The 24718-nt window shown below is 43.1% G+C and overlaps 1 long non-coding RNA gene across 1 annotated transcript in view; it reads right to left on the reverse strand.

Moving 5' to 3' along the window:
• Nucleotides 1-24503, reverse strand: part of LOC116270796 — a 48573-nt gene extending 24070 nt beyond the window's left edge. Inside the window, exon 1 of the long non-coding RNA XR_004179033.1 lies at nt 22091-24503. This is a non-coding gene — a long non-coding RNA (uncharacterized LOC116270796). The remainder of the gene's footprint in view (nt 1-22090) is intronic.
• Nucleotides 24504-24718: the final 215 nt, after the last annotated feature.

A 24718-nucleotide genomic window follows, 5' to 3' on the forward strand; every position in this document is an offset into this window, starting at 1 on the left:
CTGCCCAGGCTGGAGTGCAGAGGCACGATCTGGGCTCATTGCAACCTCCACCTCCTGGGTTCAAGTGATTCTCCTGCCTCAGCCTCTGAGTAAATGGGATTACATGCACCTGCCACCACACCCACTAATTTTTGTATTTTTAGTAGACATGGAGTTTTGGCATGTTGACCAGGCTAGTCTCAAAACTCCTGATGTCAGGTGATCTGCCCACCTTGGCCTCCCAAAGTGCTGGGATTAGAGGCGTGAGCCACCACTCCTGGCTGAGAACTTACTTTTTATTGCGTATCTTTCAGTACTATTTGGATTTCTACCACATGCATTTATTACTTTTTTAAATAAAAGAAATAGTTTGGCCAGGCACGGTAGCTCACGCCTGTAATCCCAGCACTTTGGGAGGCTGAGGCAGGCAGATCACCTGAGATCAGGAGTTCAAGGCCAGCCTGGCCAATGTGCTGAAACCCCATCTCTACTAAAAACAAATAATAATAATACAAAAATTAACCGAGTGTAGTGGCACGCACTGTAATCCCAGTTACTCGGGAGGCTGAGGCAGGAGAATCGCTTGAACCCGGGAGGCAGAGGTTGCAGTGAGACGAGATCACGCCATTGCACTCTAACCTAGGCAACAGGAGCGAAACTCTGTCTAAAAAAAAATAGTTTAGTGAATCTCAGAAAGCTAAAAAATAGTTTTTAAGAAAAAGAAAAACTGAGGAAAAAACTGCTAGCAGTACAGCATAGATGATGAGTGGGGAAAAAAGAGTGACTCTAGTTGTCCCTTGGTATGTGCAGGGAGGGGGTGAAGGGAGGAATTGGTTCCAGGATCCCTATGGGTATCCAAATCCATGGATGCTCAAGTCCCTTGTATAAAATGGCATGGGATTTGCATACAATCTACACACAGCCTCTCCTCCATTTTAAATCATCTCTAGATCACTTATTATACTTAATACAATGTAAACTATGTAAATAGTTGCTATACTATATTTTTAAAATTTGTATAATTTTTTATTGTGTTGTTACTTAATTAAAAAAATACTTTTCTATTAAAAATAATTGTTTTCTCCTAACTCAACGTAAATATATTGTTATTTTGTATTGTGTTTTATTTTTCAAAGATTTTTGATCCAAAATTTGTTGAATCTGTGGGTGTGGTATGGAACTTGCAGATACAGAGGACCAATTACATAGAGAAAGACCCATTACTGGCAGGGCAAGTTAGCTCATGTCTGTAATCCCAGCACTTCAGGAGGGCGAGGCACGCGGATCACCTGAGGTCAGGGGTTCGAGACCAGCATGGACAACATGGTGAAAACCTGTCTCTACTAAAAATACAAAAAATTTGCCAGGTGTGGTGGCGGGTACCTGTAATCCCAGCTACTCAAGAGGCTGAGGCTGGAGAATCTCTTGAACCCAGCAGGCAGAGGTTGCAGTGAGCCAAAATTACACCATTGCACTCCAGCCTGGGCAACAAGAGCAAAACTCCATCTCAAAAAAAAAAAAGAGAGAGAAAGGCCTATTACAAAGCCACTGTCCTACAGCAAGATGACAAAATTGAACTAAGGAAGTGCCAGTAGGGCTAAGGAAGAAGACCGAGAGATGTTTAAGCAGTAAAAAGTCTAGGACTTGGCAACTTGTTAAGTTCCGGGGGTATAACAAAGGTAGATATTAAGAATAACTTCAGCAATAGGAGAGATGGGGGAGCTGTTCACTAGGAACCTGTGTGCAAAAGAAACAGCCAGAATGTGGGGAGGATAATGAGTTCAGTGTTGGACATGCTAGGTTTGAAGTATCTTAGGACATTCAGATAGAGGTGACCTATTAGAGAAGTGAGTGTAAGGTTTTTCATAATAAACAATTCCATTTATCTTATTGATGGCAATTTACTAAGTTCTAACAATGAAGAATGAAATGAGATTGTCTTTCTGTGTAGTAAAGCATCCACATAGAGGGCCTGAGATTGCTATCCTGAGAAAGGCCTGCCTCGAAAGGCTGGATCTTGGCTGACTTCTGCGAACTTGCCTGGTAAAGAGTTCCCTATACTGATATGAAATTAAATGATAAGGGTGGCTCATTAGGCCTAGGCCATACTTGTGCAAACAACATAGTTTATACTGAATACCAGTTTTCCTTCTGGAAGTATGGAGTGTTTGTACAAGCTAGGCAGAGGGTGTTTATGCAACCAACCCCCGTGTAGAAACCTTGGGCACTGAGTCTGATGAGTTTCTCCGGTAGACAACTTTTTGGTTTTTGTTTTTGTTTTTGTTTTTTGAGACGGAGTCTTGCTCTGTCACCCAGGCTGGAGTGCAGTGGTGCCATCTCGGCTCACTACAGCCTCTGCCTCCCGGGTTCAAGCAATTCTCCTGCCTCAGCCTCCCGAGTAGCTGGGATTACAGGCGTGTGCCACAATGCCCAGCTAATTTTTGTATTTTTAGTAGAGGTGGTTTCACCATGTTGGCCAGGCTGGTCTTGAACTCCTGACCTCAGGTGATCTGCCCGCCTTGGCCTCCCGAAGTGTTGGGATTACAGGCGTGAGCCACTGTGCCCAGCCTAGTAGACAACATTTGCTGTGTGTTGTCATAATTTGTTGCTGGAGGAATTCAGCACATCCTTTGTGACTCTACTGGGAGAGGAACGTGGAAGCTCCTGGTTTTCTCTGGACTCCCCTACATACCTTTCCCCTTCATTGATTTCGCTTTGTACCCTTTCCCTGTAATAAATCTTAGCCACAAGTATAACTATATGCTACACCCTGTAATTCTTTCTAGCAAATTACCAAACCTGTGGGTGGTCTTAGAGATCCTCAACACGTCTTCCTTCAGGTGGGGCTGAGGTGGGAGATAGACTCAAAATCTAAATCTGCATGGTCTCTCTGTTCTCCTCACCATCCACCAGTGCCTCTCTGTCACAATTCCTAATGAAGATATAACTTAAATGTTCATTTTTTAAAAGCCCAGAGTTTCTCATTAAAAAGGTGTGGTGCAGTGGCTCACGCCTGTAATCCCAGCACTTTGGGATGCCAAGGCAGGCAGATCACTTGAGGTCAGAAGTTCAAGACCAGCATGGCCAACACGGTGAAACCCTGTCTCTACTAAAAATACAAAAATTAGCCAGGCCTGGTGAGGCATGCTGTAATCCCAGCTATTCAGGAGGCTGAGGCATGAGAATCACTTGAACCTGGGTGGAGGTTGCAGTGAACCGAGATTGTGCCACTGCACTCCAGCCTAGGTGACAGACCGAGACGCTGTTTCAAAAAAAATAGGTGTGGTGCAAGCGAGGGGTGCTCCTGCGGCTACGCCTGTCCCATAACATGGATCTTACTGACTCTGTAGCGTGCCTCAAACCAAGCTGCTGATTTCTGAGCTTTGGCAAAATGCTTGGTGATGACTACATGGGCATCTAAGTGCCTATTAATTCTGACAGTCTATGCCTTTGTGATTGTTCCATAGTGGAATGGTTTGGGATTCTCCTGAGACAAATCCCACCCGAGGAAACAAAGGCTGATTGACACAAAGCCTGTAAAAGGAGGTGCAGGAAGAATTTTCCACCCCTGGCCAGAGTCCAAACTAGCCCCTTTCAACATGTAATGAATGAATAGTGATGCACCCAGGACTTTTGATCTCTATAATCCCCAAGCTGTCCAGTTCAGGAAACTGCTCATTCTCCCAGCCAGGCTCTGTCTCCAGGAGGTCTCAGTCATAAAGGTGTGTCTCAGGGAGGAGCTACTAGGACAAGCAATGGTTCCTTATGCTGGCTCTGCTCTGAAAACTGCCAAAGTCTCAGAATACTAAGTGATGCTTCTTTGAGAGACGTGGGGGTTGGATGGCCTTTTTGTGTTATAAGTTAGAATTTTTGTTGCAGCCACACCTTATAAGGCCATATTACCAGCTGGAGTAAAAGACAAGGCCTCGCAAGACTTTCATTGTCCACCTCTGTCATCCAAGGGACTGGTCTCCTTCTTACAGCTTTGACAGTAGTCATGTCATCTTTCCTTTTGATTCTCTCTGACAATGTCTCACTCCTCCCAGGAAAATATAACAACGCCAGTCTTGAAAATAACAACCCCACTCAGCTCCAGAAGGGAGAGCTTATTGGGCTATGAAAGGTATGGCAAGAATGCTACTCACACACAGTTTCATGCGTGTGTGGATAAGTCGGTCACTGAGTTTCCCATATAATTATAGAGACCATCTAAGTCTTTGTAAGTCTTAGCCTTTTCTTAGAGAACCCTTAGTCTTAATTCTCTCAGATAGTTATCTGAGTCTAGGGTTGCCTGTAATCTGTGTCTTTCTTTTGGCAGTTTACTAAGAAATCTCTACTTTCTTCTTCTATTTCTACTCAGACTAGAATAGTCCTGCTATATTCCATTACCTTGCAGAAACACCCTTAGTTCTGAGTCATTAAAATCCAGAAAGACTCGGTTTCAAATACCACCTGTGGACTTTGGAAGGCTACATAATGTCTCTGAACTTTGTTTTCCTCACCTGTGAAATAGGGGGCTATGAGGAATAAATGCAAGAATTAATGTACCACACTTGGCCTCCTGCCTTACATACAGCAAGCACTGAATACAGGGGAGCCAGTGTATTATACCGCTTGCCACAGCTAAGCCTTTCTGAGCCTCCAGTTCTCTTTAATCTTTGAAGCTCAGGTTTTAGAGGCCCCCACATTGACAAAAGCATTGGCTTTTTCTTCCATTTCTTTCTCTTATCTTTGATAATTTGCTATGTATTTTCTCTTTTCTTATCTCCTTATAGATAATTCTCTGAGACAGCTGAGTTCTGTTGGCACTTGTAGCCTTAGCTTAGAGTTTTTTGTTTTTTTTTTGAGACAGAGTCTTGCTCTGTCACCCAAGCTGGAGTGCAGTGGTGCTATCTCAGCTCACTGCAACCTCCACCTCCTGGGTTCAAGCAATTCTCCTGCCTCAACCTCCCAAGTAGATGGAATTACAGGCACCTGCCACCATGCCCAGCTAATTTTTATATTTTTAATAGAGACGGCGTTTCACCATGTTGGCCAGGCTGGTCTCAAACTCCTGACCTCAAGTGATCTACCCACCTCAGGGTCCCAAAGTGCTGGGATTACAGGCATGATCCACCGCACCTGGCCACAATCTTTATTATAAGTACACACTATACTTCCTTCTTTCCCATCCATTCTTAACACTGCCATATTAAGTCAATCAGCATATGCTCATAGAGAACTTAACAAGACTACAGGCAGCATTTTCATGTCAAATAGGACCCCTTAATTTTTCTTCACGTGAATCACTAGGAGTTAGTGATAAATAATGGCTTCCAGATTAAAAAATTGTTTCCTGATTTAGTTTGAGTTTTGTAATGCCTGTAACAAGAGTGTATGATTGATTGAGATATCTAAACAACCAATTTTCTTTTTTGGACATATGCTGTACACATTCTAGATTATTTTTTCCTCCTGAGGTTCTGTTTAGGCCTCACCCCTTCGGCAAGAATAACAATAATCATATGGCATGTTGTCTACATGTGTGGGTTTCTGGAATCTACAGAGAAAAAATAAGTGTGAAACCCCTATCACGAATCTAGCCAGGATAGCTCCAAGGAAAGGCAAATGAGATCTCTTAAATGTTAGAGTAGGCTGGGCGCGGTGGCTTATGCCTTTAATCCCAGCACTTTGGGAGGTAGAGGTGGGTGGATCACCTGAGGTCAAGAGTATGAGACCAGCCTGGCCAACATGGTAAAACCCCATCTCTACTAAAAATACAAAAATTAGCCGGATGTGCTGGTGGGTGTCTGTAATCCCAGCTACTTGGGAGGTTGAGGCAGGAGAATCACTTGAACCTGGGAGGTGGAGGTTGCAGTGAGCTGATATTGTGCCACTGCAGTCCAGCCTGGGCAACAGAGTGAGACTCTGTCGAAAAAAAAAAAGAAAAAAAATTGAGTCAAGAAACAGTAAGTCTCAGCCATCAGGAAAATACAAATCAAAACCACAAGGAGATATCGCTTTCCACCCACTAAGACAGCTATCACCAAAAACACAAATAATAATAAGGATTGGCAAGGTTGTGGAGAAATCAGAGCCTTCTTGCAATGCTGGTGGGAATGTAAAATGGTGCAGTTGATTTGGAAAACAGTTTGGCAGTTCCTCAAAAGTTTAAACATAGAGTTACCATATGTTTCAGCAATTTCACTCCTAGGTATATACCAAAGAGAAATGTCCGCATATGTCCACAGAAAACCTTGTATATGCATATTCATAGTAGTATTATTCATAATAGTCAAAAAGTATAAATAACTCAGACGTCCATCCACTGATGAATAAGTCAAATGTAATGTATCCATATAGTAGAATATTATTCAGCAATAAAAAGGAATGAAGTACTGATACATGCTACAGCACAAATGAACTTTGAAAACATTGTGAGAAGTGAAAAGAGTCAGACACAAAAGACCACATGGTGTATTGTTCTTTTTATAGGAAATGGACAGGATAGGCAAATCCACAGAGACAGAAAGTGGATGTGTGGTTACCGGCAGCTGAGGAGGATTGGGGGAAATGGGACTGACTACTTATCAGTACAGAGTTTCTCTTTAGGGCAAGGAAAATGTCCTAAACTCAGTTGTGGTGATGGGTGTTCAACTCTGTGAATGCACTAAAAACCATGGAATTGTATGCTTTCATTAGGTGAGCTGTATGGTATATGAATTATATCTCTAGAAAATGGTTGTATTAAAAATAAAAAGGCCAGGTGTGGTGGCTCACCCCTGCAATCCCAGCACTCTGGGGGGCCAAGGCAGGCAGATCACTTCCGATCAGGAGTTCGAGACCAGCCTATACAAAAAATAGCCGGGCATGGTGGCGGGAGCCTGTAATCCCAGCTGCTTGGGAAGTGGAGGCAGGAGAATCGCTTGAGCCTGGGAGGCGGAGGTTGCAGTGAGCCAAGATCACACCACTGCACGCCAGACTGGGTGACAGAGTGAGATTCCACCTCAAAATAAATAAATAAATAAGCAGTACAAGATCTTATCTTGATGACAAAGACCAAAGATCAAAAGATAGTTTGTGTAGCTGCTAGCCCTAGGCTAGTAGCAGCATGAAACTGGTAATACATGCTGTAAGGAAGGCACTCTAAGAAAAGCCAAACCTTCTAAAACAGATAAAAGTGGATCATCTAAAAAGATACTTCAATACCACCTTGCCTAGGCTGCTATAAATTATTCTGCAAACCAATCTGGATGGCTCAGGAATAATATTTATAAGTTAAAAGCTAAATCTGTATTCAATGCTATTTAGCAACCACACCAGGTAAAGGTGTTATTGGCCCATTGTGTGTACTTCACGTCCTGTGAACAACCCATAGGTCATTCTAATCCCTTCCTAGGAGTTGTTTATAGGATCTGATTTAGCACTCTGCCTGTAACATGGCAACTAAAATCGGCTTAGCCATCTGTCTCAAATGTTCTCAGTTCACCTCTTCCTGTGAGTAAGTAGCAAAAGTAAAAAATGGTGTTCCTATATTCAGTAATAACCAACTGAAAAAATATAATAAATAAGGCCCTACTGACAATGGCAACAAAGAATACCAAATGCATGAGACCTACATACGGGAAGTATAAAATTGTACTGAAGAACATAAAACAGAAGGCCTGAATAAAAGGAACGATATTCCATGTTCCATGGGAAATTTGGTACTGAAAAGAAATCAATTCTCTCCAAATTATTCCAAAGGTTCAATATAATTCCAATGAAAATTCTAGTGGAAGCATGAGTGTGTGTGAGTGTTGTGTGTGTGAGTGTGTGTGGGCATGCATGCACACGCATGTAAACAAGCATGTTTGCAGGGGTTGAGGGCACGTTTGGACACGTTAATTCTCCAGTTTGCCTGAATGAGACTGTAGCCAAGGGTTTTTTGGAAAACAAAAACAGTGAGAATGAAATGAAGAAAGATCTTCTACAGAATGAAAGGAACAGAACAGAGACCAGAAATAGGCCCTTGTATTTATGAGAAATTTGTAAATGGTATTGGGGTAACTAGCTAGCGTGAGAAGCCATGGCCTGCCCTGCTACTGAAGAGGCCCCAAGCTGGAAATCTCTATTGCATGGAAATCCCTTATGTTAAACTGAAAAGCTCTAGGCTTAGAGCACAGGTAAAAATCTGTTAATAAGGATCCAGACATGAAGACATCTAGAAATCAAGTGTAGCTCACAGGGTGGTTAAGGAATAGTGACACTGTCATGTGAGGCAGAGCTGGAAGCTATTGTATTAATGATATGACTCCCCATAATCCTGGGTTTGAAAGCAGGGGAGATACAGCAGACTCCTCTAATTCAGTCCTGGCTGTCTAATCTCTGCAATCTCGGTGAGACTGAGCCATAGGTGGGCCCTAGGGGGTTGTGACATCTTCCCTTTAAGGAGATAAGTAAATGCTTGCCACCGCTAACTACATGTTAAGTGTCTTAATTTCTGCAGACCCAGAAACTAACAGGGGTGCCCAGGTGTGGTGGCTTATGCTTGTTATCCCAGTACTTTAGGAGGCTGACGAGGGAGGATTGCTTGAGCCCAGGAGTTCAAGACCAGTGTGAGAGCCGGGTGCGGTGGCTCACGCCTGTAATCCCAGCACTTTGGGAGGCCGAGGCGGGCGGATCACAAGGTCAGGAGATCGAGACCACGGTGAAACCCCGTCTCTACTAAAAATACAAAAAATTAGCCGGGCGCAGTGGCGGGCGCCTGTAGTCCCAGCTACTCAGGAGGCTGAGGCAGGAGAATGGCGTGAACCCGGGAGGCGGAGCTTGCAGTAAGCCGAGATCGCGCCACTGCACTCCAGCCTGGGTGACAGAGCGAGACTCCGTCTCAAAAAAAAAAAAAAAAAAAAAAAGAAACAATTTGAAAAAAAAAGTGAGACCCTGTCTTAAAAAAAAAAAAAATTAAATATTTAATGAACTAACAGAGGTCTTGGCCTCCCACACCTCTCCACTGGGAAAAGTGAAAAATTAAACCTCTCTCTCACTCTGTTTTTTAAAATATACTTTTTCTGTAATTAGAGTTAAATATGAACTGTCTCTCACTCTAGACACAAAAATTAATTCCAAATAAATGAACCTTCTGATGCAACAATTCAACTTGTAGGAATTTCATCTACTGAATACTCATAAAAAGTGGATCAAAATATGTAAAATAATATTTACTACAGTAAGATTTCTATTGACCAAAAGAGTAGAAAATAATAACTGTTAATCTATGTTGAGGACTTACTATGGCTTTGATTGAAGCTCTTTACACAGAGTTCCTCACTTGAACTTCACAATAATGCTATGAGAAGGGTGGTATTGTTATTTCCATGTTATAGGCAGAGAAACAGTGGTGCAGAGAGGTAATGATACTATCCAAGGTCACGTATCTGGGTTTGCACTCTGAATATCTGGCTCCAAAGCTCACTCTCTTAACCAGTACTCTTCACTGCCTCAATCCAAATGTCCATTCTTCATTCATTTATTCAAAAAACGTTAACTGAGCGCTGCCATGCTCTAGGCATTGGGATAAGCACTGGAGACACCGTGAACAAAAGTAGATATGGCCGGGTGCAGTGGCTCACACCTGTAATCCCAGCACTTTGGGAGGTTGAGGCGGGTGGATCACCTGAGGTCAGGAGTTTGAGACCAGCCTGGCCAACATGGTGAAACCCCATCTCTACTAAAAATACAAAAATTAGCTGGGTGTGGTGGATGGCACCTGTAGTCCTAGCTACTGAGGGACTGAGGCTGAGGGAGGAGAATCGCTTGAACCCAGGAGGAGAAAGGTTGCAGTGAGCCAAGATCACACTACTGCATTCCAGCCTGACAGCGAGACTCTGTCTCAAAAAAAAAAAAAGTAGATATGGTCCCTCCTGTTATTGAGCTTACAGTCTAATGGGAGAACAAGACATACAATAATGCATACTTATAAACTGATGAGTGCAAGGAAGAAGGTTATACAGTGCTTTCCTATGAGACCATTTAACAGGTCACATGATGAAATGCAGGGTTTGGGGAACATTTCCCTGAAGATGCCACATCAGAGCTGAGATCTGATGGGGGAGTAGGTATGTGTATGTATGTGACAGTGTGAAATGTATTAGTGAAGGGAACAGCTTGTACAATGACCCTGTGGCAGGAGGAAATGTGGTATAATCACACCTGTCACCACAAGCACGATTTTAGGGCCCTGGCTTCTAAGAAACCTATGCATGCCATCCTTTTTGCAACCTCCAAGCCAAGGGTACTAGAGCTTGGGAGGGTGAAGGGTTACAGCAGTTTGGGCCATGCCTCTATGGGATGGGAGAGGAGAAGGAGTCAATACAGTTCAGTCGTTGGGCTGGAACTTCACATTCTTTGCGTGCAAACAGCACTTTGAGTAATACACATCTGCAGGATGGAATGAATCTGTTCTGGTCTAGAGGGAGGCCACTGTAGACCAGGCCTTCAGACATGTTCCCCTCCAGAAAGGAGAGACAAAGACAGATGGGAAGAAATAAATGACCAGAGACAGAACTCAGTTCCAAAGATACACCATGGTAACAGTGGGAGGTCCTGGCTGCTTCCAAAAGTCAGACAAAATCACACATCCACCTGCCCTCCACTGGAAAACAAGCTTCCCCAGACTCAATTCCCTGTTCACTCCATAAACACTTGGTAGGAGCAAAGCACAGGACTGCAAGCTGCAGGCAACAGAAAGAAATACTGTATGTACTTCTATATCTCATAGTGTTACCAGAAAGGGGTCCTGATCCAGACCCCAAGAGAGGGTTCTTGGACCTTGTGCAAGAAAGAATTCGGGGCGAGTCCATAGTGTAAAGTGAAGGCAAGTTTATTAAGAAAGTAAAGGAATAAAGAATGGCTACTCCAAAGGCAGGGCAGGCGTGGGCTGCTCCACTGATTACAGTTATTGATCATATGCTAAACAAGGGGTGGATTATTCATGAATTTTCCAGGAAAGGGGTGGGCGATTCCCAGAACTGAGGGCTCCTCCCCCTTTTTAGACCATATAGGATAACTTCCTGATGTTGCCATAACGTTTGTAAACTGTCATAGTGCTGGTGGGCATGTCTTTTAGCATGCTAATGCATTATAATTACCATAGAATGAGAAGTGAGAATGACCGGAGGTCACTTTTGTGGCCATCTTGGTTTCAGTGGGTTTTGACTGGCTTTTTTACTGCAACTTGTTGTATCAGCAAGGTCTTTGTCACCTGTGTCACCTGTATCTGCATCTATCTGACCTCCTGTCTCATTCGTGACTTAGAATGCCTCACCTCCTGGGAATGCAGCTCAATAGGTCTCAACCTTATTTTACCCAGCCCCTATTCAAGATGAAGTCGTTCTGGTTCCAATGCCTCTGACAATAGGGCCTCAAATTCTTTTTGAATAATGAGCAGTATAAATAAATAAACATAACAGGAAAAACAAGGTATGCACACATAAAAAGGTCAAATTCTGCATAAAATACATTGTGAACAGACCATATTAAAACAAACCAACCCAAATGCCATAAATAATAAAAGGACTGGAAAGAAATATTTCTTAAAAAGCATAAATTATGTTTTGCCTCTCAAGTGTGGAATTATACAGGGATTTTTACTTTTTAATTATATTTTTTGAGATGGAGTCTTGCTTTGTTGCCCAGGCTGGAATGCAATGGCATAATCTTGGCTCACTGCAGCCTCTCTGCTTCCCAGGTTCAAACTATTACCCTGTCTCAGCCTCCTAAGTAGCTGGGATTACAGGCATGTACCACCACACGCAGTCAATTTTTGTGTTTTTAGTAGAGACAGGGTTTCACTATGTTGGCCAGGCTGGTCTCGAGCTCCTGACCTCAGGTGATTCACCTGCCTTGGCCTCCCAAAGTGCTGGGATTACAGGCGTGAGCCACCGCGCCTGACCTATAGGACTTTTTAAAGCTACATTTTTATATTTCCCGAAGTTCTAAAATAAGCACAGCCTTCATTTTTTACGGCAAGATAATAAACTTTATTTAAATTCATTCATTCATTCATTCAATAGACATTCATTGCGTGTTCTAGGCACTAGGGATTCAACAGTGTGTTTGGAATCTGAAGGACCGGGACAGGCAGTGTGGCTGAGGCTGAGGGAGGGAGGAAGAGAAGAATAGGGGGTGTGGAGGGTAGCAGGATCATAAAGGCCTTCATAAAGCATGGAAAGATTTTGTGTTTTATTCTAAATGGAATTAACTAAAACACTAAGCAAGGGTTAAATGAGGTTGGGTGTGGTGGCTCATGCCTGTGATCCCAGCACTTCGGGAAGATTGCTTGAGTCTAGGAATGAGAGACCAGCCTGGGCAACAAAGTGAGATCCTCATCTCTATGACAAGTGAAAAAAAAAAAAAAAATTATATGGGCGGTGGTGGCATATGCCTGTAGTCTCAACTACACAGGAGGTTGAGGCAGGAGGGTCACTTGAGCCCAGGAGGTCAAGGCTACAGTGAGCCATGATTGTGCCACTGCACTCTAGTCTGGGTGACAGAGCAAGACCTTGTCTCAAAAAACAAAAAGGGAAAAAAAGAGTTCAAACACCCTTGCAGGAGAGATAGCAAAAGAGTATAAAATTACGTGGTTCAGATACTGCAGTTAGGACTTCAGAGGAGGGTGAGGACACTGGGCAGGAGCAGTTAGGGACGGCTTCAAAGGAGGAGGAAAATGTTGACTGGACCTGAAGGATGACGTCTCAGGCAGATGAGGAAGGTCATGTGGGCAGAGGACATGTCGCAGCCCTTTCCTTAACAAAATCAAAACCCAAAGCCTGCCCTTAGAGGTGAATATTTTAAAGGAAGGAAGCTCTGTATTGATAATGGACAACAAGACCAGAAGAAGGTAGCTGGGAATTGTAAAAATGTTGTCTGATATACCCATACTTGCTCCCATAAGAACCCAGAGTTTGTTAAGCCTCCTGGCTCTTAAGAATATTCACACTAGGGAGGAAAAGAAAATCCCACTAGAGAGCTGCCCAGAGCTTTTGTGCTTTTCTGAACCTATGGAACAATGAAGAAGAGCTTTCAGTTCTTTTTTTCTTTTCTTTTCTGCTTTCTTGTTATTCTTTTAAGTGAGACCTGCCTAGCCATCAAATACAGGGTTTTGACTGAACACAACACAACACAACCATAAGATATGTGTTCTGAAACGACAAGTAGGGCTTGGCTCCCCCAAGTCATTATAACGGTACAATTTTAGAGTACTTCAGGGACAGACAAAGTGCCAGGCACAACATCAAGTCAACCATCAGGGTCACTCAACAAGCAATTACTGCACAAGGGGCCAGAGCAACAAGGAAGAGGGAGGAGGCCAGGGCAGTGTTATAAAAGTAACTGAAGAATTCTTGTGTTCTGTCCTCCCACCAAACAGAAGGCAGCGTGGGCCCAGCATTACTGATTCCCAACCTAGCAACAGAAAGCAGCTCAGTGGGCTCATTTCTCCCTCAGATCTAACAAGAGCCCTTCCAACAACACCAGGTGAGCCTGGCAGTACTCACACAAGGTATAGAGGGGGAGTTCTGCTTCAAAAAAAAGAAACGATAAAAGGCAGCCAAGGGAAGCGCTCTTCTTCCCTGCTGGGCCTGAGACTTCCATACCTCACCAAGAGATACTAAGGTAGTGGACTGGCACTGGTGGGAGGGACTCAGCCACAACAAGCAGCCCAGCCCAGTCCAGGAAGCCTCTCTATCCCCATAGGCCTGAAACTCCATTCCCCCAATCCAGGGACATAGGAGGTAGCCCATGGCACCAATAAAAGAGATTCTGCCAGCCGGGCGCAGTGGCTCATGCCTGTAATCCCAGCACTTTGGGAGGCCGAGGCAGGCGGATCACAAGTTCAGGAGTTTGAGATCAGCCTGGCCAATATGGTAAAACCCCATCTCTACTAAAAATACAAAAATTAGCCAGGCGTGGTGGCGGGCGCCTGTAGTCCCAGCTACTTGGGAGGCTGAGGCAGGAGAATCACTTGAACCCAGGAGGTGGAGGTTGCAGTGAGCCAAGTTCATGCCATTGCACTCCAGCCTGGGCAACAGAGTGAGACTCCATCTCAAAATAAAAAAAAAAGAAAAAGAAAAAAGAGATTCTGCCAAAAGTGCATGGCTTAAGAAGCCTCTTTGTCTCCATAGACCTGAGACTCCACTCATCAATGGAGAGAAATCTAGTGGCCCTGGTCTGGGGTAAGTCCTTCTGCCCCCTTAGGCAGCATGAGCAAAGACTTGTGAGAGCCCCAGCAGTGCCAAATACACCAAACAGACCCAAATAACATTGTAAAGGCTCTGAAAATGAAACTATCATGTAAACCACACTCCATGAAAGTGGGCCAGGACCTGTGTGCTAAATGTAAATACAGTGAGTGCCTACTAAAATAAAATATTTAAATAGGACCCTGAATATCCTAACATAACAGACAAAATGTCTGAGATACAATTTAAAAAATCATCTGTTATACCAAGAACCAGAAAAATCACAACTTGGATGAGAAAGAACAACCAATCAACTGATCCCAACCAAGATGAATTAGATGTCAGAATTATCTGAGAGGATTTTAAAGCAGTTGTCATAAAAATGTTTTAAAAATCAATTACCAATTCTCTTAAAACAAATAAAAAATAGAAAATCTCAGCAATAAGTAGAAATTATAAAAAAGAACCAATGAAAATTACAGAACTAAAAATACAGTAACAGAAATAGAAATCTCAATAGATAATCTCAATATTAGAGAGGAGATTACAGAATAGAATCAGTGAACTTTAGGACAGACCAAAGAATTGAACTAATGTGAGAATACAGAAAATGGACTGAAAAAAGAATAAACGGAGCTTCCAGGGCTTGTGAGACTATAACAAAAAAGCCAACATTTGTATTACTGAAGTGCCAGAAGGAGAGGAGAATAAAGGGCCTAAAATAGTATTTGAATAAATAATGGCTGAAAACTTTCCAAATTTGGCAGACACAAATCTACAGATTCAAAAGCTGAGCAAACCCCAAAGAGAAATCCAAAGAAATCCATACCACAACACATGATAATTGAACTTCTGAAAACTAGAGACAAACAAAACATGTTAAAAGCAGCCAGGGAGGAACTATGCACCACTTATAGGGGAACCCAGTATGAATGACAGCAGATTTCTCATCTGAAACCATGGAGGCCAGCTGGAAGTGGCACAACATTGTTCAAGTGCTGAAAGAAAAGAACTGTCAATCATGAATTCTGTATCTGGCAAAATTACCCTTCATGAATAAAGGGGAAATAAAACCATTCTCAGACAAAGGAAAGTTAAAACAATTTGACACAAGCAAATAAATCCTTAAAGACTGGCTGAAGAAAGTTCTTCAAATAAAAAGAAATTATAAAAAAAAGGAATCTTGGAACATCAAGAAGGAAGAAAGAGCAGCGGAAACAATCAGAAATATGCGCATATACAATAGACTATTCTCGTCATGAATTTTACAATCATAGTCACTGATTCTAACAACAACAAAAAACCCTATCTGATACTCATGAAAATTATATTTAAAATCATGGAAGGTAAATAGATCTAAATGAAAGTAAGATTTCCACATTTCACTCAAAATGGTTAAGTCACATATGTATAGCGTAATACTGACAGCAACCTCTAAAAGAATTATACAAAGAGATCATTTGAAAGCCTTGTAAACAAATCAAGATGAATTTTTAAAAGATGTTCAAGAAATCCAAAGAAAGACAACAGAGAGAAACAGAGTAATAAGAACTAGAGGAAAAAAAACAGAAAACAAATAATAAAATTGCATACCTAAGAGGTTTAGTAATATCAGTAATTTATCAGTAATTAGTAATATCAGTAATATCCACTAATATCAGTAATTATCTTAAGTGTAACTTGTCTAGATACAACAATCAAAAGACAGAAATTGACAGAGTGAATTTAAAAAGGATCCAAATATATGCTGCTTATAAGAGACTCATTTGAAATTCAATAACATAGGTGGGATAAAAGAATATAATATTAATTTTTAAAAATCAGGAGTAGCTACATTTACATCTGATAAGGTAGATTCAGAGCAAAGAAATTTACTAGAGACAAAGAGGAACATTATATAATGATAAAAGAATCAATTTGCCAGGAAGCCATAACAATTCTAAGTGTGTATGCACCAAACAACAGCAAAATCAAAAGCAAAAAATAATAAGAGTTGAAAGGAGAAATAGATAAACCCACAATTACAGTTGGGGACTGTAATTCAACATCCCCCTCTAAGCAACTGATATGGTTTGGATTTGTGTCCCCCAGCACATCCCATGTCGAATTGAGGAGGGGGCTGGTGGGAGGTGATTGAATCGTGGGGTGATTTCCCCCTTGCTGTTCTCATGATAGTGAGTGAGTTCTCATGAGATCTGATGGTTTAGAAGTGTGTGGCACTTCCCCCTTTGCTCTCTCGCTGTCTCCTGCTCCACCAGGTGAAGATTGTGCCTGCTTCCCCTTTGCCTTCTGCCCTGATTGTAAGTTTCCTGAGGCTTCCCAGTCATGTTTCCTGCCAAGCCTGGGAACTGTGAGTCAACTAAACCTCTCTTCTTCATAAATTACCCAGTCTCAGGAAGTTCTTTATAGCAGTATGAGAATGGACTAATACAGCAACTAATAAAATGACTAGATGGAAGATCAGCAACGATAGAGAAGAGCTGAACAACATGATGCTCATTTTAGGACACACTTTTCATCCTCTGGGAGAAACTTGTCTACCCCAAAGAGATTTGTACCTTGGGAAAATCCCTTGAGGAGCTCACCACGTCCCTACCTGCTGAGAGCACAGACAAGCAGAGTACAGGCTATGTTAGAATCAGCACAGAAACTTCATATGTGTAAGTATCATACATAGGTCCTTAAGGTTAGAGGAAACCTTAAAGGTCATTAGCCCAATGCTGACCCCAATGCAGTTATTTATTTCTTAAGTTACTGCCTCCACCAAGCAATCTAGCTCTGTGATGTCCAACTAAGGGCAAGAGAAGGCAACTTTCCCCTTTATGGGACATCATAATTGATGCTCAGTGTCAGTGAGGGAAGAAGAATCGATACCATAGCTTTAGCCCATACTCCAGCAGGCCTCATGACAGAAAGCTTGCTGCCTCCCATTCTCTCTTGGGTTGTTAGGAAGTTTTTTCTTATAAAATGAGAAAAATGTTTCCTACGTTGTTAGGTAGTTCCAATTAGTACAGTCTCAAGAAGATGACAATATGGGCTGGGTATGGTGACTCACACCTGTAATCCTAGCACTTTGGGAGGCCGAGGTGGGCGGATCACCTCAAGTCAGGAGTTTGAGACCAGCCTGGCCAATGTGGTGAAACTCCGTCTCTACTAAAAATACAAAAATTAGCTGGGTGTAGTGGTACACAACTGTAGTCTCAGCTACTCAGAAGGCTGAGACAGGAAAATCACTTGAACCTGAGAGGTAGAGGTTGCAGCGAGTGGAGCTCATGCCACTACACTCACTCTGTTGCCTGGGCAACAGAGTGAGACTCTGTCTCAAAAAAAGAAAAAAAAAAAAAAGAAAGAAAGAAGATGAAAGTATGTATAAATTGCCCTAAAATATTTATACCCCCTCAACCAGCAAATCAGAAACGTGCGCTAAGACTGATTACAGATGTTTATAGTAACACTGCCTATCACAAACAAACCTTGATTAAACCTAAATGTCCAACAAAAGAGGACTGGTTGAATTAAATTACAGCATACCCATAGGATGAAATGCCATCTAATCACAATAATTACAAATCCTATTTTAAAAGAATACTTAAAGGCAGGGCACAGTGCCTCACGCCTGTAATCCCAGCACTTTGGGAGGCCAAGGCAGGATTGCTTGAGCCCAGGAGTTCAAGACCAGATGGTGAAACCCCATTTCTAGAAGAAATACAAAAATTCTCTGTGTATGGTGGCACATGCCTGTGGTCGCAGCTATTTGGGAGGCTGAGGTGGGAGAATCACTTGAGCCTGGGAGGTCAAGGCTGCGGTGAGCTATAACTGTCCTACTACACTCCAGCCTGAGTGACAGAGTGAGACCCTGTCTCAAAAAAAAAAAAAAAAAGAGTACTTAATGACACGGGGAAAGGTTCATAATACATTTTAAAGTAAAAAAAAACAGATGTTACATATACATGTATACATATACAAGTATAAACAAAATTAATAAAATATACAATTAATATACTATTAACGGGGACTATCACTACCATTAGAGAGATATTTATTCAGTGCTTTTGTTTTCCTCATATTTTATAAAAGTTTCACTTCTGTAATCAGAGAACAACATAGTTTTCTTTTTGTTGTTGTTGTTTTTTCTTTTCTGAGACAGAGCCTCACTCTGTTGTCCAGGCTAGAGTGCAGCGGCTTGATCACGGCTCACTGCAGCCTCAACCTCCTAGGCTCAAGCAATCCTCTAGCCTTAGCCTCCTGAGTAGCTGGGACTACAAGTGTGTGCTACAATGCCCAGCTAATTTTTACTTTTTTGTAGAGATGGGGATCTCACTTTGTTGCCCAGGCTGGATTCAAACTCCTGGGCTCAAGTGATCCTCCCACCTGGGCCTCCCAAAGTGCTAGGATTACAGGCATGAGCCACCACACCCAGTCTTTATTTTGATTTTGACTTAAGAATTTTACTCTTCCTCATGACAGCAATTGGCCTACCTCTTGCTGTCCTTTTCCTCCCATCCATCCTTCATGAGTCCCCTGGGGCTCTGAAAATTTGAATTCCACTGCTCTCACCTTGCCTGGCCCCAGAATGCTCCTGTCTCCCTAATTATTACTTTAGCCCGAATACACCCATAGTCCCCTTTCTTCTTTCTCTTCAGCAGGTTAAGACAGGATGGCATTTTCTGAAATCAGTTGGGAGAATGAAAAGGAAATAATTAGAGACAACACTGGCAGCAACAAAAGGGATGTGGCAAGAATTGACTTTCTTACCCAACATGCCATCTACCCCTGTGCTATCTAATATGGCAGCCATTAGTCATATGTGGCTACTGAGCACTCGAAATGTAGCTGGTCCAAACTGAGATGTGCTGTATGTGCAACATATGCATCAGATTTTGAAAACTTTATTTATTTATTTATTTTTGAGACAGAGTCTTGCTCTGTCGCCCAGCCTGGAGTGCAATGGCACAATCTCAGCTCACTGCAACCTCTGCCTCCCTGGTTCAAGCAATTCTCCTGCCTCAGCCTCCCAAGTAGCTGGGATTACAGACACCCGCCACCATGCTCAGCTAATTTTTGTATTTTTAGTAGAGACAGGGTTTCACCATGTTGGCTAGGCTGGTCTCAAACTCCTGACTTCTCAGGTGATCTGCCCCCTTCGGCCTCCTGAAGTGCTGAAATTACAGGCATGGGCCACTGCACCTGGCCTGAGAACTTTATTTTAAAAAAGAGTGTAGGCCGGGCGTGGTGGCTCACGCCTGTAATCCCAGCACTTTGGGAGGCCAAGGTGGGCGGATCATGAGGTCAGGAGATGGAGACCATCCTGGCTGACACGGTGAAACCCCGTCTCTACTAAAAATACAAAAAATTAGCCAGGCGTGGTGGCAGGCACCTCTAGTCCCAGTTACTTGGGAGGCTGAGGCAGGAGAATGGCATGACCCCAGGAGGCAGAGCTTGCAGTGAGCCGAGATCATGCCACTGCACTCCAGCCTGGGCAACAGAGCAAGACTCCATCTCAAAAAAAAAAAAGAGTGTAAAATATCTCTTAAATAATTTTTATATGGATTACATGCTGAAATGATTTTGGATATATTGGGTTAGATAAAATAAATGTTTAAACATTGATTCACCTAGGTTTCTATTTTTACCTTTTAAAACATGTGGCTACTAGAACATTGAAAATTATGTATGTGGCTCTATTTCTATTGGACAGTGTTGCCCTAGGGGGCTCTTCCCCCTTTCTCCCATCTGCCTCTCCCAGAGGGGTTACAAAACTAAATACTCATTTTCCCATCTCTCTTTCAGCTAGGGATGGTCATAGTGACATAGCTCTGGCCAAGTGGAAGGCTGGTGGGGTGGGGATTTGGATGGGATTCTGGGAAGGTTTTGGCTTTCCTGATTTAAAAAAAGACCGACACAATACACCCATTAGAATGAGTAAAATCTGGCACACTGATGACACCAAACACAGGTGAGGATGTGGAGCAACAGACACTCCCATTCATTGCTGGTGGGAATGCAAAGTGGTACAGTTATTTTGGAACACAGTTTGGCAGTTTCTAACAAAACTAAACATACTCTTACACTCTCACTCCTTGGTATTTACCCGAAAGAACTGAAAACGTATGTCCATACAAAAACCTGCACATAAATGTTTACATCAGCTTTATTCATAATTGTCAAAACGTGGAAGCAACTAAGATGTCCTTCAGTAGGTAACTGAATAAACTATGGTACATCTAGACAGTGGAATATTATTTAGAGCTCAAAAGAAATAAGTTATCGGCCAGGTGCCGTGGCTCATGCCTATAATCCCAGCACTTTGGGAGGCCAAGTCGGGTGGATTGCCTGAGCTCAGGAGTTCACAATCAGCCTGGACAACACGGTGAAATCCTGTCTACCAAAATACGAAAAATTAGCTGTACGTGGCAGCGTGTGCCTGTAGTCCCAGCTACTCAGAGACTGAGGCTGGAGAATTGCTTGAACTTGGGAGGCAGAGGTTGCAGTGAGCCAAGATCGTGCCATTGCACTCCAGCCTGGGCAACAAGAGTGAGACTTCATCTCAAAAAATAAAAAAAAAAGCCCAACAAACAAGAAATGAGTTATTAAGCCATAGAAATACATGGCTTGATAAGTATTGCATATTACAATACGCATATTACTAAATGAAGAAAAAAAAATTAGAAAAGGCTGCCAACTACATGATTCCCATTATATGACATTCTGGAAAAGGCAAAACTATGGAGACAGTGAAAAAATCAGTGGTTGCCAGTGGTTGCCAGCGGTTGGGGAAAGGGAGGGATGAATAGGGGAAGCATTGAAGAGGATTTTTAGGGCAGTGAAACTACTCTGTATGAGACTATGAGACTATAACGCTGAATGTATGTCATCACAGGTTTATCCAAACCCACAGAATGTACAACACCAAGAGTGAGCCCTAATGTAAACTGTGAACGTGGGGTGACTGTGATGTGTCAATATAGGTCCATCAGCTGTAACAAATGCACCACTGGCTTCAGGGATGTTGATAATGAAGAGACGGTGGGTGTGGAAGGGTGGGTAGGAGGTGTATGAGAAATCTCTGTACCTTCCACTCAATTTTGTTGTGAATCTAAGAAAAAAAAAATCTAAAGCTACTTAAATAAAGTCTTAAAAGAGAACAAAAATGTTAAAAAAAAAAAAAAAAAAAAAAAAGACCCAGCTGGCATTGCCCCTTCCTCCCTCTCCCATTTCTTCCTGTCCTGAACGAAGGCTTAATGCCCAGAGCCGAGGCAGGCAATTCATGGCCATGAGAACCAAAGCCAGCCTGCCAAGGGAGGGGAGATGTGAGGCCTGAATTCTTGCTGGCAACGTTTAGCAACTGAACCAAAACCAATTCACGTCTCTTGTCATGTGAGAAAAATAAAGCCCTGCTTTTCTGAAGGCACCTTAAGTGGTATTCTGTTTCTTGCAGCTGCACATAATCCTAAATGACAGAACAGACAAGTCTCCATAGGACAGGCCTCTGCCCTAAGCCAACACACATATAGCCTCTGTAGCTGCCACAAGCTTCCTAGGTGCCTCCTCTAGGCTCTTGCCCCTGGACTCCTGCAGCTCGCTCAAGGCCGCCACCTTCATTCATGCCCACACGGGAACTATCTCATCTCCTTGTAGGTCAAGACCCAAGAGGCCCAGTTTTAAAGCTTCTGAAACCCCCTAGGCCGTTTCAGTTTTTGGTCTGGGGAACTGTGGTGGTGGGGTATGCTGACCTCATCTCCAGGTCATACGCCTCCACGGGGAAGTAGTCAGCACCATCAAGATCTACAAGGTAATACTTGAATTACGAAAAGCACAAATTATGTATCATCGGAACCAGCGAACACACAGTAGCAGGAAGGATGCTCGCTCCCAAGGCCCTTCAGTCATCAGAGGACACACTCAAGCCCCACCTGAGTCTTCTCCCCATTCCATCGGCCATCCCTGTCAGGATGTGGTGTCAGGGCCATTCCCAACAGCCTCTTCCGAGTAGACTCCAATTTGTCTAATTCTCCTTGAAGGGTGCTCCTGGGAGAAAAGAAAAGGCTGCTAATTTGCATGACACAGACTCTTCTCACAGCATGGAACCACCAAGACATCAAAATACACCAGCTGCCTGAACCTGAAGTGCAGCCAAACAGAAAAGAGATTTTTGTGGATGCTAATAGGCACTATGCAGCCTTGGATCATTTCCTCTAGTTCTAGATCCAACTTATGTGACTGTGGGCAAGTGACTGTTACGAGAAAACCTCGGCTAAAACACTCTCCTGGTCTCAGACCTTCTGACACCAACCTAGAGCGGTTCCTCCTCCATCATGAAAAGCAGTTGAATTGGCAAACTGTGACTGTGACAAATGTCTGTGGTTACTGTCTCAGTAAACAGCGCCCTCCATCCAGGTGCACAGGCCCAAGCCCTACGGTCATTGTCGATTCCTCTTTCTCTCCCACTCAATAATATGGAACTCATTAGCAGAACGCATAAGGTCTGCCTTCAAAATGCATCCCAAGTGCAGGTACTTCTCACCTTTCTTTACTATGCCAGTCGAAGCTATTGTCACCTCACACCTGGACCCTTCTAAAAGCCTATTTGGTCTTTGCTTCCACTCTCACTCCCTAAGTTCTATTCTCTACCCAGTAGCTGGAATGGCCCTATTAATCAAGTCCTGTCATTCCTCTGCTTTCACCTCTCCAACGTCCTCACATCTCCTTCTCAGTAAAATCTAAATTCCTCTCCATGACTCAAAGGTCCTGGTAATCTAGACCCCCGCCTCTTGTCTACCTCCACTGGCTCTATCACTCCCTCCTCTCCAGCTGCTCTGGCATCCTATCTCAGAGACTCTGCACAGCTATTTCCTCTGCTTAGAACATTCTTCCACCATTTATCAGCCCCTCACTTCCTTCAGCCCTCTTGTTCGTTCTACATCCTTGGAGAGGCCCTGCATGGCACATATTTTACTGTCTGTCTCCTCCTACCAGAATGTAAGCTCTCTGATGGCAGGATCTTTGTTTCTTCCTCTATCACCAGCCCCCTAGTAGAGTGTCTGAGAATGTGCTGAATGAATGAATAAATACTGCAAATGCATAAATAGCTTGCTCAAAGTCCGACAATGGTGCTGACTGGCTCTCAGAGTCTCTACTGAGGAATAAAAATAACTTTGTCCCTCAGTGTCCCAGAGATGTCACAGGGCTCGCTTTGGTTGAACCAGAGGTAGGATGCCCCAAGTTCTATCTGTTCAGGTAGGTCTTTTCCCCAGAAGCAGCTCCTGGCAGGACGAGGGAGTCCTATGAATTCTAAAACCTCCACAGAACAGGGTTTAAAAAGTACTAAATTAGAGGTTTCTAAAGGCTTCTCTAACCCAAAACTCAAATACAGTTAGTGGATCAGAAGAAGCAAAAAGACCTTCCCTGGTCTGTCCTTCCCCTACAGCTGCTACACTTCTCAGAAAGTGGCCACAAAGGGACAAAAGAAGGAACTTGATGCCCTGTGACATTATCACCCTGATAGAGTTGCAATGCTAAACTCTGATTGAGCCCTGCTGTTTCAGAAGTATAATATCAAACAATGCACTAACGAGATGAGGAAACTGCATCAAGGAAGCCAGCTCATCCTTGGGGAAATGAGAACACAGTGTCTGACGTCAGCATGACACCCAACTCCTATCTTAGCACAGGCTACAGATAGTATGCTGCTGTCAGCTTCATTATGGAAACAATACAGAAATCTGCAGCAGACATTACTCCCAGCTTCTGGACTGTGAATCAATGACACCAATGCTTCAGGAACCAAATTGGAAGGCTAGACAAAGTCATCAAACTTGAGGATTCAGCAAGGTAATGGGACTGAATATGGTTTCTGGCGCAGAGCTGCTATTAGTCAGGGCAATGTGAAATTCACTGCTACTAGAGCTTCCTGGGTGGATTCACTCATTCATTCAACAAACATTTGCTGGCAATAAAGAGATCTGCCACGCAACAAAGAGAAGAAAAAGACTACAAAAGATTACCCTGCCTTTTGTAAACTAACAATGTAATAACTATGATGACAGTGCTAAAAAAAGAGCAGCCAGCTGGGTGTGGTGGCACATGCCTGTAATCCCAGCACTTTGGAAGGCTGGGGCAGGAGGATGGCTTGAGGCCAGGAGTTTGAGACAAGCCTTGGCAACACAGTAAGACCCCGTATTTATTTACATATATTTTTAAAAAGAGCAGCCAACATTTTTTTGAGCACTTATCCTAGCAAGTACCACTGGATTCTTTTTTTTGTTTGTTTTTTATTTTTTGTTTTTGAGTTGGAGTCTCTGTCATGCAGGCTGGAGTGCAATGGCGCGATCTCAGCTCACTGCAACATCCGCCTCCTGGGTTCAAGCCATTCTCCTGCCTCTGACTCCAGAGTAACTGGAATTACAAATCTGTGCCACCACGCCCGGGTAATTTTTGTATTTTTAGGAGAGATGGAGTTTCATCATGTTGGTCAGGCTGGTCTCAAACTCCTGACCTTGTGATCTGCCTGCCTCGGCCTCCCAAAGTGCTAGGATTACAGG

This window comes from Papio anubis, chromosome 16, assembly GCF_008728515.1.
Source record: "Papio anubis isolate 15944 chromosome 16, Panubis1.0, whole genome shotgun sequence".
Classification (NCBI taxonomy): Eukaryota; Metazoa; Chordata; class Mammalia; order Primates; family Cercopithecidae; genus Papio; species Papio anubis.